This window comes from Protopterus annectens, chromosome 5.part0 (genome assembly GCF_019279795.1).
Source record: "Protopterus annectens isolate FY-2018-M chromosome 5.part0, PAN1.0, whole genome shotgun sequence".
NCBI lineage: Eukaryota > Metazoa > Chordata > Ceratodontiformes > Protopteridae > Protopterus > Protopterus annectens.
This window is the reverse complement of record NC_056735.1, coordinates 342968198-342980697: the sequence shown is the minus strand read 5'-3', so window position 1 is coordinate 342980697 and position 12500 is coordinate 342968198.

Sequence of the window (12500 nt, the reverse complement as noted above, 5' to 3'; positions counted from 1 at the left end):
GCCACTTATAAACCCGCCCCAATTAAACAATTACACTCTAATTAAAAAAAATTTCGCAATAAATTCCTACTTCAAAACAAAAATAAGATAAATAAATGTTATCTAAAACTCATATCATACCAACGTTTAAAGCAGTAAAAACATGATCATAGGTCAAATGCTTTCATAAAAACAGTACCTTAATGTTGAGAAAGAAAAAGAAAAAGAAAAAAGGAACAAAGGAACAAAGCTATTATTACCTAATCAGTTGATGATCAGAAAAACTCAAAGCTAGATCTATCCATATACCCATGTTCTTAAATGGATCCATAGCTCCAGTCACTGTAAGCTCCATTAAATATTCTTCCTTCAGTCTATGTCTCCCAAATCACATAAGCTTAATTTTTAATATATTTGCTAGTATATTATTCTCATTTTCCCAACTAGTCGATTTAGTCAGGTTCTTTTGTGGACATTGCCTAACAGTAACAGTTGTAATCAATTTTCCCATTTTCAAGTCATCTGCCTACAGACTGTAGAGCACCTCAGATGAAAAAGGTAAATCAGAGTAACAGAACCTAAGCATATATAAGCTTATAACAGAGCCCTATAGAACACCTTAGCTGTAACCTAAAAGTTTAGCTGTCCAATTGCTGTAAAATACTTATTGTATCCTATTTGTAAGCCATCTTATTAAGATTACAGTAATACCTAGTTGTTCTAATTTATTAATTAGTGTTTCATGTTTGATACTATCAAAGGCTGAAGACAGGGCTACAGGGAATTATATTACAATACATTTTTTCCATTTATAACTGTTCCATTACTATAAAACTTTATTCCATAGATTGTTTTAGACCTATTTTCAACATTTTGCATGCTAATAAACAGTTTTAAGTCCCATTTTTTCCATTTCTGACTGTAATTTATCCCAAATAACATTATCCATTATTTTCACATAACAAAAAAGCAGACTTATGGGACCATATGACGGGGTTTGTACCATTCACTTTTTCCTTAAAATGGGTTTAACAACTACATGTCTCCTATCTTTATGTACATCTCTGCATTTAAAGTATGTGATCATTTGCAGACTTCATTTTCTGTGCTGGGTTCCTTGCTGCTCTGTTACTGTCAATCAGAACATGCCCGCACTAACTGATTGCCTTAATGGCATGATGTATACTGAGCAAGCTAACTATAAATCCTGGCTAATGTGTGAGTAAAATGGTAGATGTTAGATGTAAAGAATGGTGAAAGATTATGAAGTTAGGCATAGGCACTAAATATTATGATCTGATGTTGAGCGATGTTAGTAATTATCAGACAGAAAAATTATTTGGATCACTCCAGAAGTGGCATGAGTGAAGCTTAAGAAAGAGCTGGATACAGGATCTGCCTAATCTACTATTTCACTGACGAGTATGAAACCTTATTCTTTCACATTTCATAATTTTCATCCAGATGAAAAATAAATAAATAAATATATAAATATTTTATAGTGTAAACCAATGGCTATGTTGTTTCATCACACAGTTAGCTATCATGAAAACCAATGACTACACTGTGTCATTGCACAATTAGCCTTTATGTAAACCAATGACCAATTATGTATGATGGGCATTGGCCAACATCATTTTAAACTTGTTTAAATTAAACTGACTGTTTTTTCTTTGAGATCTGATGAAGCATGTTTTTACATGTGAAAGCACTTATCCATTGATTGTACAATAAATTAGTTTATATATTTTTAAGCCTGGTGGTCCTGCCTTGTATTTCGTTTTGGATTTTTGGTATTTTTCTTGGCTTGGACCTTTGGGTAGCAGGATACATTTTTGCTTTATTGTTTTCGTTGGTTTTTGGTATACCTGCAACCGCATGGCTGAAAATCTATCACTTGATATGAATTCCGTCTCGGGCAGAACTGATTTGGTTGTCCGTTGGGATAACCACACCAAACAGGTTAATCCTTTGTTAAATCTTACTTTAGATGGTCCTTCTGCCTCCATTCCACCTAACAGCACAGGGAATGTCAGTGAATTCATGGAGCTTCTAAAAGTTTTGGAAAATGATCTATATAAACTGCAACATTTAATTTGGCAACGCCGGCACTTTGAGGCATGTATTCACTATCGCATAGTCCCTCATGGCATGTGGGTGTTGTGCATGCCCATATATGGGTCACCCATCCTGACCTGTTAAAGAGGTGAAAAACTCTGAATATTGATGTCGGCTTCCAATATATGTCTCATTTGAATGATTATTTTTCTCCTGTTGAGAAAGAGTTGACTGAAAAGGTGGAAGCTCTGAACAGAGATCTATCAGCTCGCTTCCAGGGTGAAATGTTCTACAATATGCTGTCAACCCTATATGTGAATGTTACTTCTTAGGGGAACAGACTTCAACAGACTAAAAAACAAAAAATCCTATGTGACTTCTGAGATTTTTCAGCGGGTAAAGTTTTTGTATGGCCCAGGTCTGTTGCTAATCGTAGCGTCAGTGAAATTAGACCTACACATCCTACTCGTGAAACTTTTACTATTTCAACTGCTGTAACAGCTCCCGCTAATAACTCTTCAGAGGTAAGGGCTTTTGGTAGTAGTAGCAGTAATGATGGTCGGACTGAGGATGCCATGGCTGCTACAACATCTACCTCTGTTACTTTTGCTGACTTTATGGGACTGCCATCCCTTTCAACTCCTGGACAAACACCACCATCAAACCAATTGGGCCTTCATGCTACAGTGCCTGTAAATATGGGAGCAAGATCAAAGACTATGGCTCCTTTAAATTTGAATAGTTTTTTACCTCTACCCACAAAGATTCGGGCAAGGTCACCGATGACAGGGTCGAACTGGGGGCGACGGAAGAGGAAGTTTTCTGGAGACAACAACAGCATAGATCGATAAACCAGAAAGTGAATGGACTAGTGTTTAACTTGTCTAATTATAACTTCACTACAGCAGAATGCACTCTGTTGAATAGAGGTCACTCCTATATTTCTTCCACAGGTACTAATTTAACAGATCTACTCTTAGATCTTAGACTTTTTGGCAGGAATTTAGCTTTAAAGCTTATGTATTCTAATGATGACTCTATGAGCACTAATAACACTGAGAATGGCCTTAGGCTAAGAAGAAAGAGTGTTATTTGTCCAGTTATTCCAACACATGTTGATTGTTTTCTCAAATTATGTGAGCATGATTTTTATGATTCATTTTCTAATGAGGGTCGAATTAAAAAGTTTTACTTTAACATGTCCAATGATGAATGTAGGGTGCTTTTTTCACTATGTACAAATAATACCCTAGCTATTAGACCTGCAGACAAGGGTGGGGGTATTGTTCTTTTAGATTTTTCTAGCTATGTTGATGCTATGTCAACTATGTTACAGGATTCCCACACCTATCAAATTGTGGAAGTTTCATTTTTGGATAGAACCATTAGAAGTGTCTGGGATAACCTGTATGATCTCCTAATGTGTAGACAGATCGATTTTGAACTTTATTCCTATCTATGTGTTGAGCATCCCCTGGTTCCTTTAATTAAAGGCTTGCCTAAGATACACAAGTCTTTGACATCCTCCTATGAGACCGATTGTATCTGGCAGTGGCTGGGTGACTGAGAGCATGTCGATCTACGTTGAGTATAAGTTAGGTCCATTAGTCAAAATGATTCCTACTATATTAAAAGACACTCTTCAACTCTTGGACGATATTGAGATTTACAGTAGTAATTCTATTAACCCGAAATGTACCTTGGTGACTTTAGATGTTAAGAACTTGTTTACCTCTATCCCCAATGATTTTGGCCTAGAAGCCATAAGAGAGATTCTCACTGACTATATTGCATGTCCAATGAAGAAACCATGCTTATTATTACGCTTCTTGATATGATATTGACCAATAACATCTTTATTTTCAATGGGCAAATGTATCTGCAGCATTGGGGTGTCACCATGGGTACCCCTTGTGCGAACTCCTATGCTAATCTTACCATGTATCATTGGGAGAAGGCTTTTCTATTTGACCATCCTAGATTTTTGAATATCTCTCTCTATAGATGTTTTGTCGACGACATCCTATTTTTATGGAGAGGTGATCAATTGAGTTTAAATTACTTTGTTGTATATTTAAACTCTACTACTCATTTTCTTGAGATTAGTATGACCTCTTCTTGCACCTCTGTAGATTTTCTAGATGTCACCATAGGTCAAGACCCTGCTGGATTACTAACCACTAGACTGTATCGAAAACCCTGTTGGACAAATGCCTTATTGCATTTTAACAGTATGCAACCTAGAATGATTTTTTCAAAAATAGTTAAGGACCAGTACCTTAGATTGAAGAGAATCTGTAGAGATCCATTAGACCTAACACTACAGTTAGATGAGCTAGACAAGCTATTCTTGGAGAGAGGCTATAAGAGATCCATTATGGTAAATATTAGAGAAGAAGTAATGGGGATGAGGGTTCCTTCAGTAAGGACTCAGATACACTGTAATAATGATAGTAGACTTCACTTTGTGACTACTTATACAGGTGATATCGGTCGTGTAGTAGAAATAGTGAAACATAATTGGCATGCTTTGTTATTGGACCCAGCCACTGCCAGATTGGTAGGGAATTTCCCGCGTTTCATGTATAGAAATAATAATAAACTGAAACTCATTCTATGTAAGGATGTAATGGGGTGTTCTGTTAGGAACCAGGAGCTAGATAGGGATTTGACCCCTGGAACTTTTCCATGTAAGCATTGTAGGATGTGTAGTGTTATCACTACTACACAGAACTTTGATCATCCTGTCTTAAAGTTTAAGTTTGTCCCTAGGTTTGTTGTCTCTTGTAATAGTGTAAACCTGGTCTGTCTTGCTTCCTGTGATTGCTGTACCTGCTTTTATGTAGGTAAGACTACACGAAGGATAAGAGACAGGATTTACAACCACCTATATGATATCAGGAATCAGAATCAACAAAACACATTAGCTAAACATATAGTTAGTTTTAATACTCATAAGTTTAGCTTTATAGTCTTACAACTAGTGCCCATTAACATGAGAGGGGGCAACTTAAATAGTCAAATAGAACTGGTGGAAGTCAAATGGATTTTTAGACTTCGTGCTCATATTTTTCCAGGGCTCAACAATCATGTTAGTTTAAAACCAGCCCTGGAAGCACACCCTTTGAAATAAAATAAATAAAAATAAAAATATAACAGCATTGAATGGAACCATAAAGTAGAAGAAAATGTGAAATAGTTAGCTATAGTGGAATTGAAACATCATAGAATAACATCATAAAATAAACAACGTAAACATAGAATATATTATATTATGTTATAATGGTGTATAGACTTCTTTGTTTTTGTTATTATTATTTTATTTGTTTTTATTTTGTGTTTATCTATTTATATGATGCACATTTAGATATATTTTATGTCTTTATATATTGTTTCATGCTTCATGCTTTTGACAATGTTGCCCTTATATGTGTGCACCTACGTATATGTTTCTTCTGTTCGTGTAACATGAAATGTGTTTTAAATATCTCTAGTCAGTATTTGCTCCACTGCCTAAAAGGTTAATTAACTAATTAATTAGAACTATGCAAATCTGATTGGCCAACATCATTTTAAACTTGTTTAAATTAAACTGACTGCTTTTTCTTTGAGATCTGATAAAGCATGTTTTTACATCTGAAAGCACTTATCCATTAATTGTACAATAAATTTGTTTATATATTTTTAAGCCTGGTGGTCCTGCCTTGTGTTTCATTTTGGATTTTTGGTATTTTTCTTGGCTTGGACCTTTGGGTAGCAGGATACTTTTTTGCTTTATTCTTTCACATTTTATAATTTTCATCCAGATGAAAAAATAAATAAATAAATATATAAATATTTTCCAGTGTAAACCAATGACTATGTTGTTTCATTACACAGTTAGCTATCATGAAAACCAATGACTACACTGTGTCATTGTACAACTAGCCTTTATGTAAACCAGTGACTACACTGTGTCATTGCACAATTAGCCTTTATGTAAACCAATGACCACTTATGTATGATGGGCATACAATTGCATTTTGAGGGTTTGGAAAAAAGATATTGGATGTGATTACTGCTGAGCCTACAACCATGTGTGTGAAGCTTACCAGCATATTTTTCAGAGGTTTCTCCTAACCAAGGTATTACATAATTTTGATATAGTTGATCAAATATGTTCATTTGCTGAGTTCCTTACCTATTCTTGAGTGTAAAGTGTCCAAGACTGCAACTTGTTTATCTCATTTGCATGAGCTGTGACTTATCTGTTGTTTTTCATACAAAAATCTTCTTGGTACTGTTTCTGTTAGGGCACTGGTATGATTCATAGTTCTTTGCGTTTTCTTTTTTGTCTATGGTTGTACAACTGTAGAATGTTTTATACGTGTAAGTGAGTGAGGGGATTTAGGGGGCTTTTCCCCTGTGAAAAAAAAATATTTTTTATTTATTTTTTCATCTGGACAAAGCTTATACTAACCCTGCCAGTTACAAACTGTCTTTAATCAGTAGGAACAGTTATACAAATCTGCCTTACATTTTTTGGGCTCTGTATTTTTAAACTGCTTCTCAACCTTATTGAACTCTGGCTATTTTTACTGTAAAGAAAATGTAGTGTAAATACTTGCAAACTGTAAAAATGCTATACTGTTCTCAATGTAATAATGCTGTGCTGTGCTGTATGCTCTGTGTTGTAGTATGCAGTCATCCATTTTTGTACATATACATGTTCTATGTCTATTCTATTACTGCATCTTTGCAAAAACCTCTATATGTATTAATGTGGAGCTTTTCTCCCCAGGCTTCCACTAAAAAAGGACAACTTGTCCAGTCAGACTTTCCTGGTAAACAAAAGTAGATTAAAAGGAAATAAAAGAAAGCTTCATCTGGTTGGTTAACCAAGGTTTAACTCTGTTGGGAGGTAACTTGATGATTCATAGTCAAACCTCTAATGCTTTTCCATAGTGACTTGACATTTTTGACTCTTGCAAAATGTAATATATCACAGAGATTGAGTTGTATGTTGAAAATTACTTTCTAGAACAAAATAGCTTAATGAAAGCTCTTATGTAACCCTTCTGCAGGAACAAAAATGTCAGAGTAAAGGGATCTGTTACTAGATATGTGTTATTAGATTACACATTTTACATGCCTTGAGGCAGACTGCCAACAAGCAAATAAATAATTACTGCATGAGTGTAGACCAAATCCATTTATATTAAGGTTTGTTCTCTGTGGAAACATTTGATGCTACCACATCCTATAATCTTGTGCATATTTTATGTCAGTTTCATTATGCAAAATGAGATGGAGATGTCTTTACAGTGCTGCTTCAGTGAGTAATGCCTGAGTTGCTGTTAGATCTGCATTTCATGAAGGTATTGATAAAAGGTGAAGTATGATCTATATTGTTTCATAAAAGAAATGTATGCAGGTTTAGCTCTCATTGTTACCTAGAGCTGTTCTTAATTGGGGTATACCTTCATTTAAATAACTGGCATACATTAAATATACTTTGTACTGTTTGCAAATAAAATGCTCAGGCTAAACCCTAAGGCAAGTCCATTATACTGAGATGCCGGAACGTCTGTGGTCTTTGATAAAATGGGTAGCAGAAATGTTTTCCATGTTTTAGAGGCACAGATACCTGCCTCATAATTACATGCAGCTCTTTTCTAGGAATTTTTTATTGTACCTCTGTGAAAAAAGTATTTCACAAATTCACTGTACTATTATACCTGCACTCTACAGTTGTCTCCCTCACAGACAAAAAAACTCAAAAAGTACACCAAGGCATCAAAAATCACTAAGAAGTCCACAGGTACCCTGAATATGGAATGGAGACTCCACACAGTAGTGCAAAAACACGGGTTTATTCAGCAGACAAGACACACATTTAAAATGTCCATATACAGGGTACCTGTGGACTTCTTAGTGATTTTTGGTGCCTTGGTGTACTTTTTGAGATATTTTGTGATTAATTTACATTATGGAATCAGAAACAAACATGGACGTAGATGAAAGAGGCAGCAAAGAAGAGCTTGGCCAAGCTAGAAAGCTTATTGGCCAATTGTCTCAACTGATTGACTTCCTCACTCCTTTGCGCCAATCGATGATTGAGATTGCCGGTACTATGCAAAGCGGGCGTGCCCTTGAAACACCAGCAGTGGAAGGAACCAGGCGACATGAAAACGGGACTGTTAATGGCATTTCAGGAACCGACAGAGTTAGTTTTCACAGTGAAGTGGATTTTTTATTGACACGTAGCATTGAGAGAGTCTGGAGGAGACTGAGCAATGAGCGAGAAGGGAGCTTGCTCGTTACCAGCTGGGCAGGAAAAATGGATACCCCCAAGTACTACAAGGCAGAATAAAATGGACTTTAAGGACTGGTTACAGTTAGTTTTTCTACTGACTTTAAAGAAAGAACTGTTAAACCTGTACCAGTCCCTGACACTTATCAAAATAACGTGAACAAACTGTATAGATTGATTGATAAATTTAAAAGTTTAGATATTGAAAATGTCTACTTAAAAGAACGTATTTCGAAAGGCATTGTCCCAAAAAAGCTTATGGTGTATAAATACCTTAATAATGTTATACCAGGAAGTGTATTTCATAAAGAATTAATTAATATATTTAATAGATGTGAACTGGACATTTTAAATGTGTGTCTTGTCTGCTGAATAAACTTGTGTTTTTGCACTACTGCATGGAGTCTCTGTTCCATATTCAGGGTACCTGTGGACTTCTCTCACAGACACACACATGCGCGTGCACGCACTGTAATTGTTTTGTCAGACTTGTATTTATTTTTAAGTAGCTCCAAATATATATAAGGCCAAGTTTATATAGTTTTTGGTTGGGTAGTAGAGGTCATATGGTCAGAATTCTCTGACATACATATTTGTCTCTCCAACATGTCCTGTTTATGTCAGAAGCAAAATTCAGGTCCTTAGATCTAGTAGTTCTGATGCTGTTCATTTTGTGAAAATGTAGATTTATCAGAGCTACAGTAGATCCCAGGATGCTTTGTATGACAGGCCAAGGTAGCCTCTCAATAGTCTGTAGGAAAAAGACTATAGAGACAGGGCTTTGAGGCGATCTACATAGGAGATTGTATTTATGTCCTTATTGTTTTTGTAAGGAGCCTTTGTGGACATTCCAGTTGCTGCATGTTTCATCAGATACATACCGAAGGGGGAATTATACTCAGTGATGGGTCTGATAAGGGCTGAATACAGTGGCACTATGACCTCCCTGGGCCTAGATTACATGCTCCTACTTATAAGTTGAGCAGCAAAGCATGATTTTCTTACTACCTTGGACACATGTTGGACAAAGGTTACTATCTATATGGATACCCAAATCCCTGACTAACAGGTCAATTCTTAGGGGTGCTTTTGTCGATGACTTAGTTTCCTGAGGTAGCTGACTTCTCAAAAGGTACTATTATGCATTAGTTGGAATTGTGTTTTAAGCCGTGGCTTTTACAGCAGTCATTTGTCTGTCTTAGGTCCTCTTGTAAGATGTCAGTGTCTTGGGGGGGGGGGGTTCTATGACTGCTCCAAACTTGCAGTCATCTGCATATTTAGTCAGACAGAGGCCCTTGACATTGGCCTTGACTTCCAAGAAGTATATGCCAAAGAGGAGTAAGCCTAGCATAGAGACCTTAAGGACTCTGTTGCTGATTCATATCTTTCTTGAATGGATTTAACCAATCCTAACTCCCTGAGTCCTATCTGTGAGCCAAGGGGCTATCCAGCATGTTATATAGGGGTTTATGCCCAATTCCATAAGTTTGTTTAGAATGCCTGAGTGAGGTATTGTGTCAAATGCCTTAGCCAGGTCAAATTAGGTGAGTATGCACCATTTTACCCTTATCCATTGTCTTGGTGACCTTCTCAAAGAAGTCCATAAGGTTTAGTAGGCATGACCTTCCCTTGACAAAGGCAAACTGGGTTGGGTCCAATGTCCGAAGGCTTCTTATATCTCTGTTGATCCATAATAATTTGTTCTATGGCTTTGCATATGACACTAGTCAGACTAATGGGCCTATAGTTTCTGGAGTCTGTTGATGGACCACCCTTATGAAGAGGGATGACCATTGCAGTCCTCCATTCTCATGACACAAAGCCTGTTATGAAGCTATACTTAAATAGCGACTCCAGTGGCCCTGATAGATCATACTTTAGGCTACCCCACTAAACAAATGCAAGTAAATAGGCTATTCAGGAAGCATCCCAAGATATTATCTGGTCCCATTGAGACTGTGGCCTTGACCTTAGTGAGCACAGCCCAGACCTGCTCCCTGTTTATAGTTGGTAAGGTTGTGTTTGAAAGTATTTTCTGGGCTAGGGTGGCTGGAGGTAAGTTGGGGGAGGTAAAGTTGGAACGGAATTTGTCTGCCAGCAGATTCAATATATTGTTTGATTCAGTGAATGTGGTGCCATTAACCACCAGTTTGGCACACTATTATGTGGTGCCGTTGAAGTTTCTGACATAACTGAAGAAGACCTTATAGTTGATTTTTGCCTGTGAGACTATCTTGACCTCAAAATTGGCTTTCTTCATCTTGATAAGTCCTCTTAGTTGGCTGTTTAGTTTGGTAAGTGAGTACTTATTTTTTTGGGAGTTACATTTCCTCATTTTTGCCATGGCTTTTTCTTTTTTTTTTTTTATAACCTGTTTAATTTAGGATTCTACCAGTGTAGTTTGTTTTTAGAATCAGTGTTGGGCTTACTTCTGGTAGGTACAGCAGCCTCTGTGCTGCCACTGAATTTCTGTGAATAACTCTGCATAGGTTTCTATGTCATCTGGGTTTGGAGGGGCTTTATCTTACAATGAAATAGCATCATAGTAAGAAGTGATGAGCTTTAGCAATGCCTGCACTTACAAGATGTAACACAGCTCTCTTAGGTTACTGTGGTAAGGTAATCTGATGTTACTCTGCAACCTTGACATTGATGCATAATGTTACCACAAAAATACACTAAAATCAGTGCTCCAAACAGCTCCCAGACAGGATTCTATGAAACAGATACTTTTGGGGTGACAGAAATTGGTTTGTCAATCAACTGGGTGCACTAATATATGGACATTTTCTGATACGTTCAACAGAAACTCCAAATAGGGAAGCACAAATAGAGAATAAGTACTGACATTAAAAAAGGAGCAGTGTGAAACAAGAAACAAAACATGGAACACAGTTATTTTTGCATGAAATAACAAGAAGCTGAAATGCAAGCAGTCAGTAAAAAAATAAAAGGAACATTAACATAAAGTACTGAAGCTGTAGTGCCAGTGCAGATCCTTTGCTGACCATGATGCAAGGACATGCTGCATGAAAATGACAGGGCAACAGTGTAACTCTAAAGGGCATTATCATAAAGTATAATTATCTAGCTAACAGGAGTGTTACATACTGTGTACAACAGGAGTGAGAGTTGAAGAATACCGCTGAAGGTGGCCATCCATCTGAGACAGCACTGATAATGAAAGCCCCTCCCAGAGTAAGAACATAAAGGGGGTAAAAGGCAGGGACACAAGTCAAAGACAAGTGAAAGAGGGGTGCAGGGTCACTGAAGGGGAGGGAATAGTAACAAAGAAGGGAAAAACATCAAGGGACAATAGCAATGCATGAAAAAAGGCTCAGACTAGATGTTCATACAAAAAAAAAGTATAACTAACTGCTCATGAAAACGGGGGCAGAACATTTACAGTTGGAGGCATGCATGAGAAGATGATACCACAAGAAATTTATAAATATCCAGTTTATGGTGATGCATCTAACACAAAAAATGACTTCAGATGATAAAGTATAAACAGGTATTGGCAGCTGTTTTGTATCTATGAATGCGCTAATGTGTATTCAGGGCATATATTGTAAGAGATTAAATCGGGAGTGATAAAACTAGTGTGTGTGTGTGTGTGTGTGTGTGTGTGTGTGTGTGTGTGTGTGTGTGTGTGTGTGTGTAGGAGGGATCAGAGAAGCAGCACCTTTGCAGTCAGTTAAGAATGTGGCACACAGTAACCTATGAGCAGATGGAAAAGCCAGCCATTTTGGCTGTATTTATTTAGTTTATTTATTAAATTAGTAGAGACAATGAATGTAGATTCAAATCCAGAGAGATCTGTGCAGAACAAGCAGCCTAATACAAAGACTGCAGACATTAATATCCAATACATGCAAATAATGTACACAAGAAACAGGGCTGACTTACAACGACCTTTGCAAGGGCAAATCCAAAAACATTTCTCCCTCTATTTAGAAATGTACATTTTAATGACAAAGAAGGACAGTTTTCTTACCTATTAATTTCATTTTTATACCGACTAGATGAGCAGAAGTTACGAAAGCAAATATTTTATTTTTCTGTACCCTGCAACAGAACCACATTATGATGGTCTCATGAATTCTTAAATTCTTCACCAATTTTCAGTCAGCAACTCATCATTGTGATTTCATTATCTCTCAAATCTGGT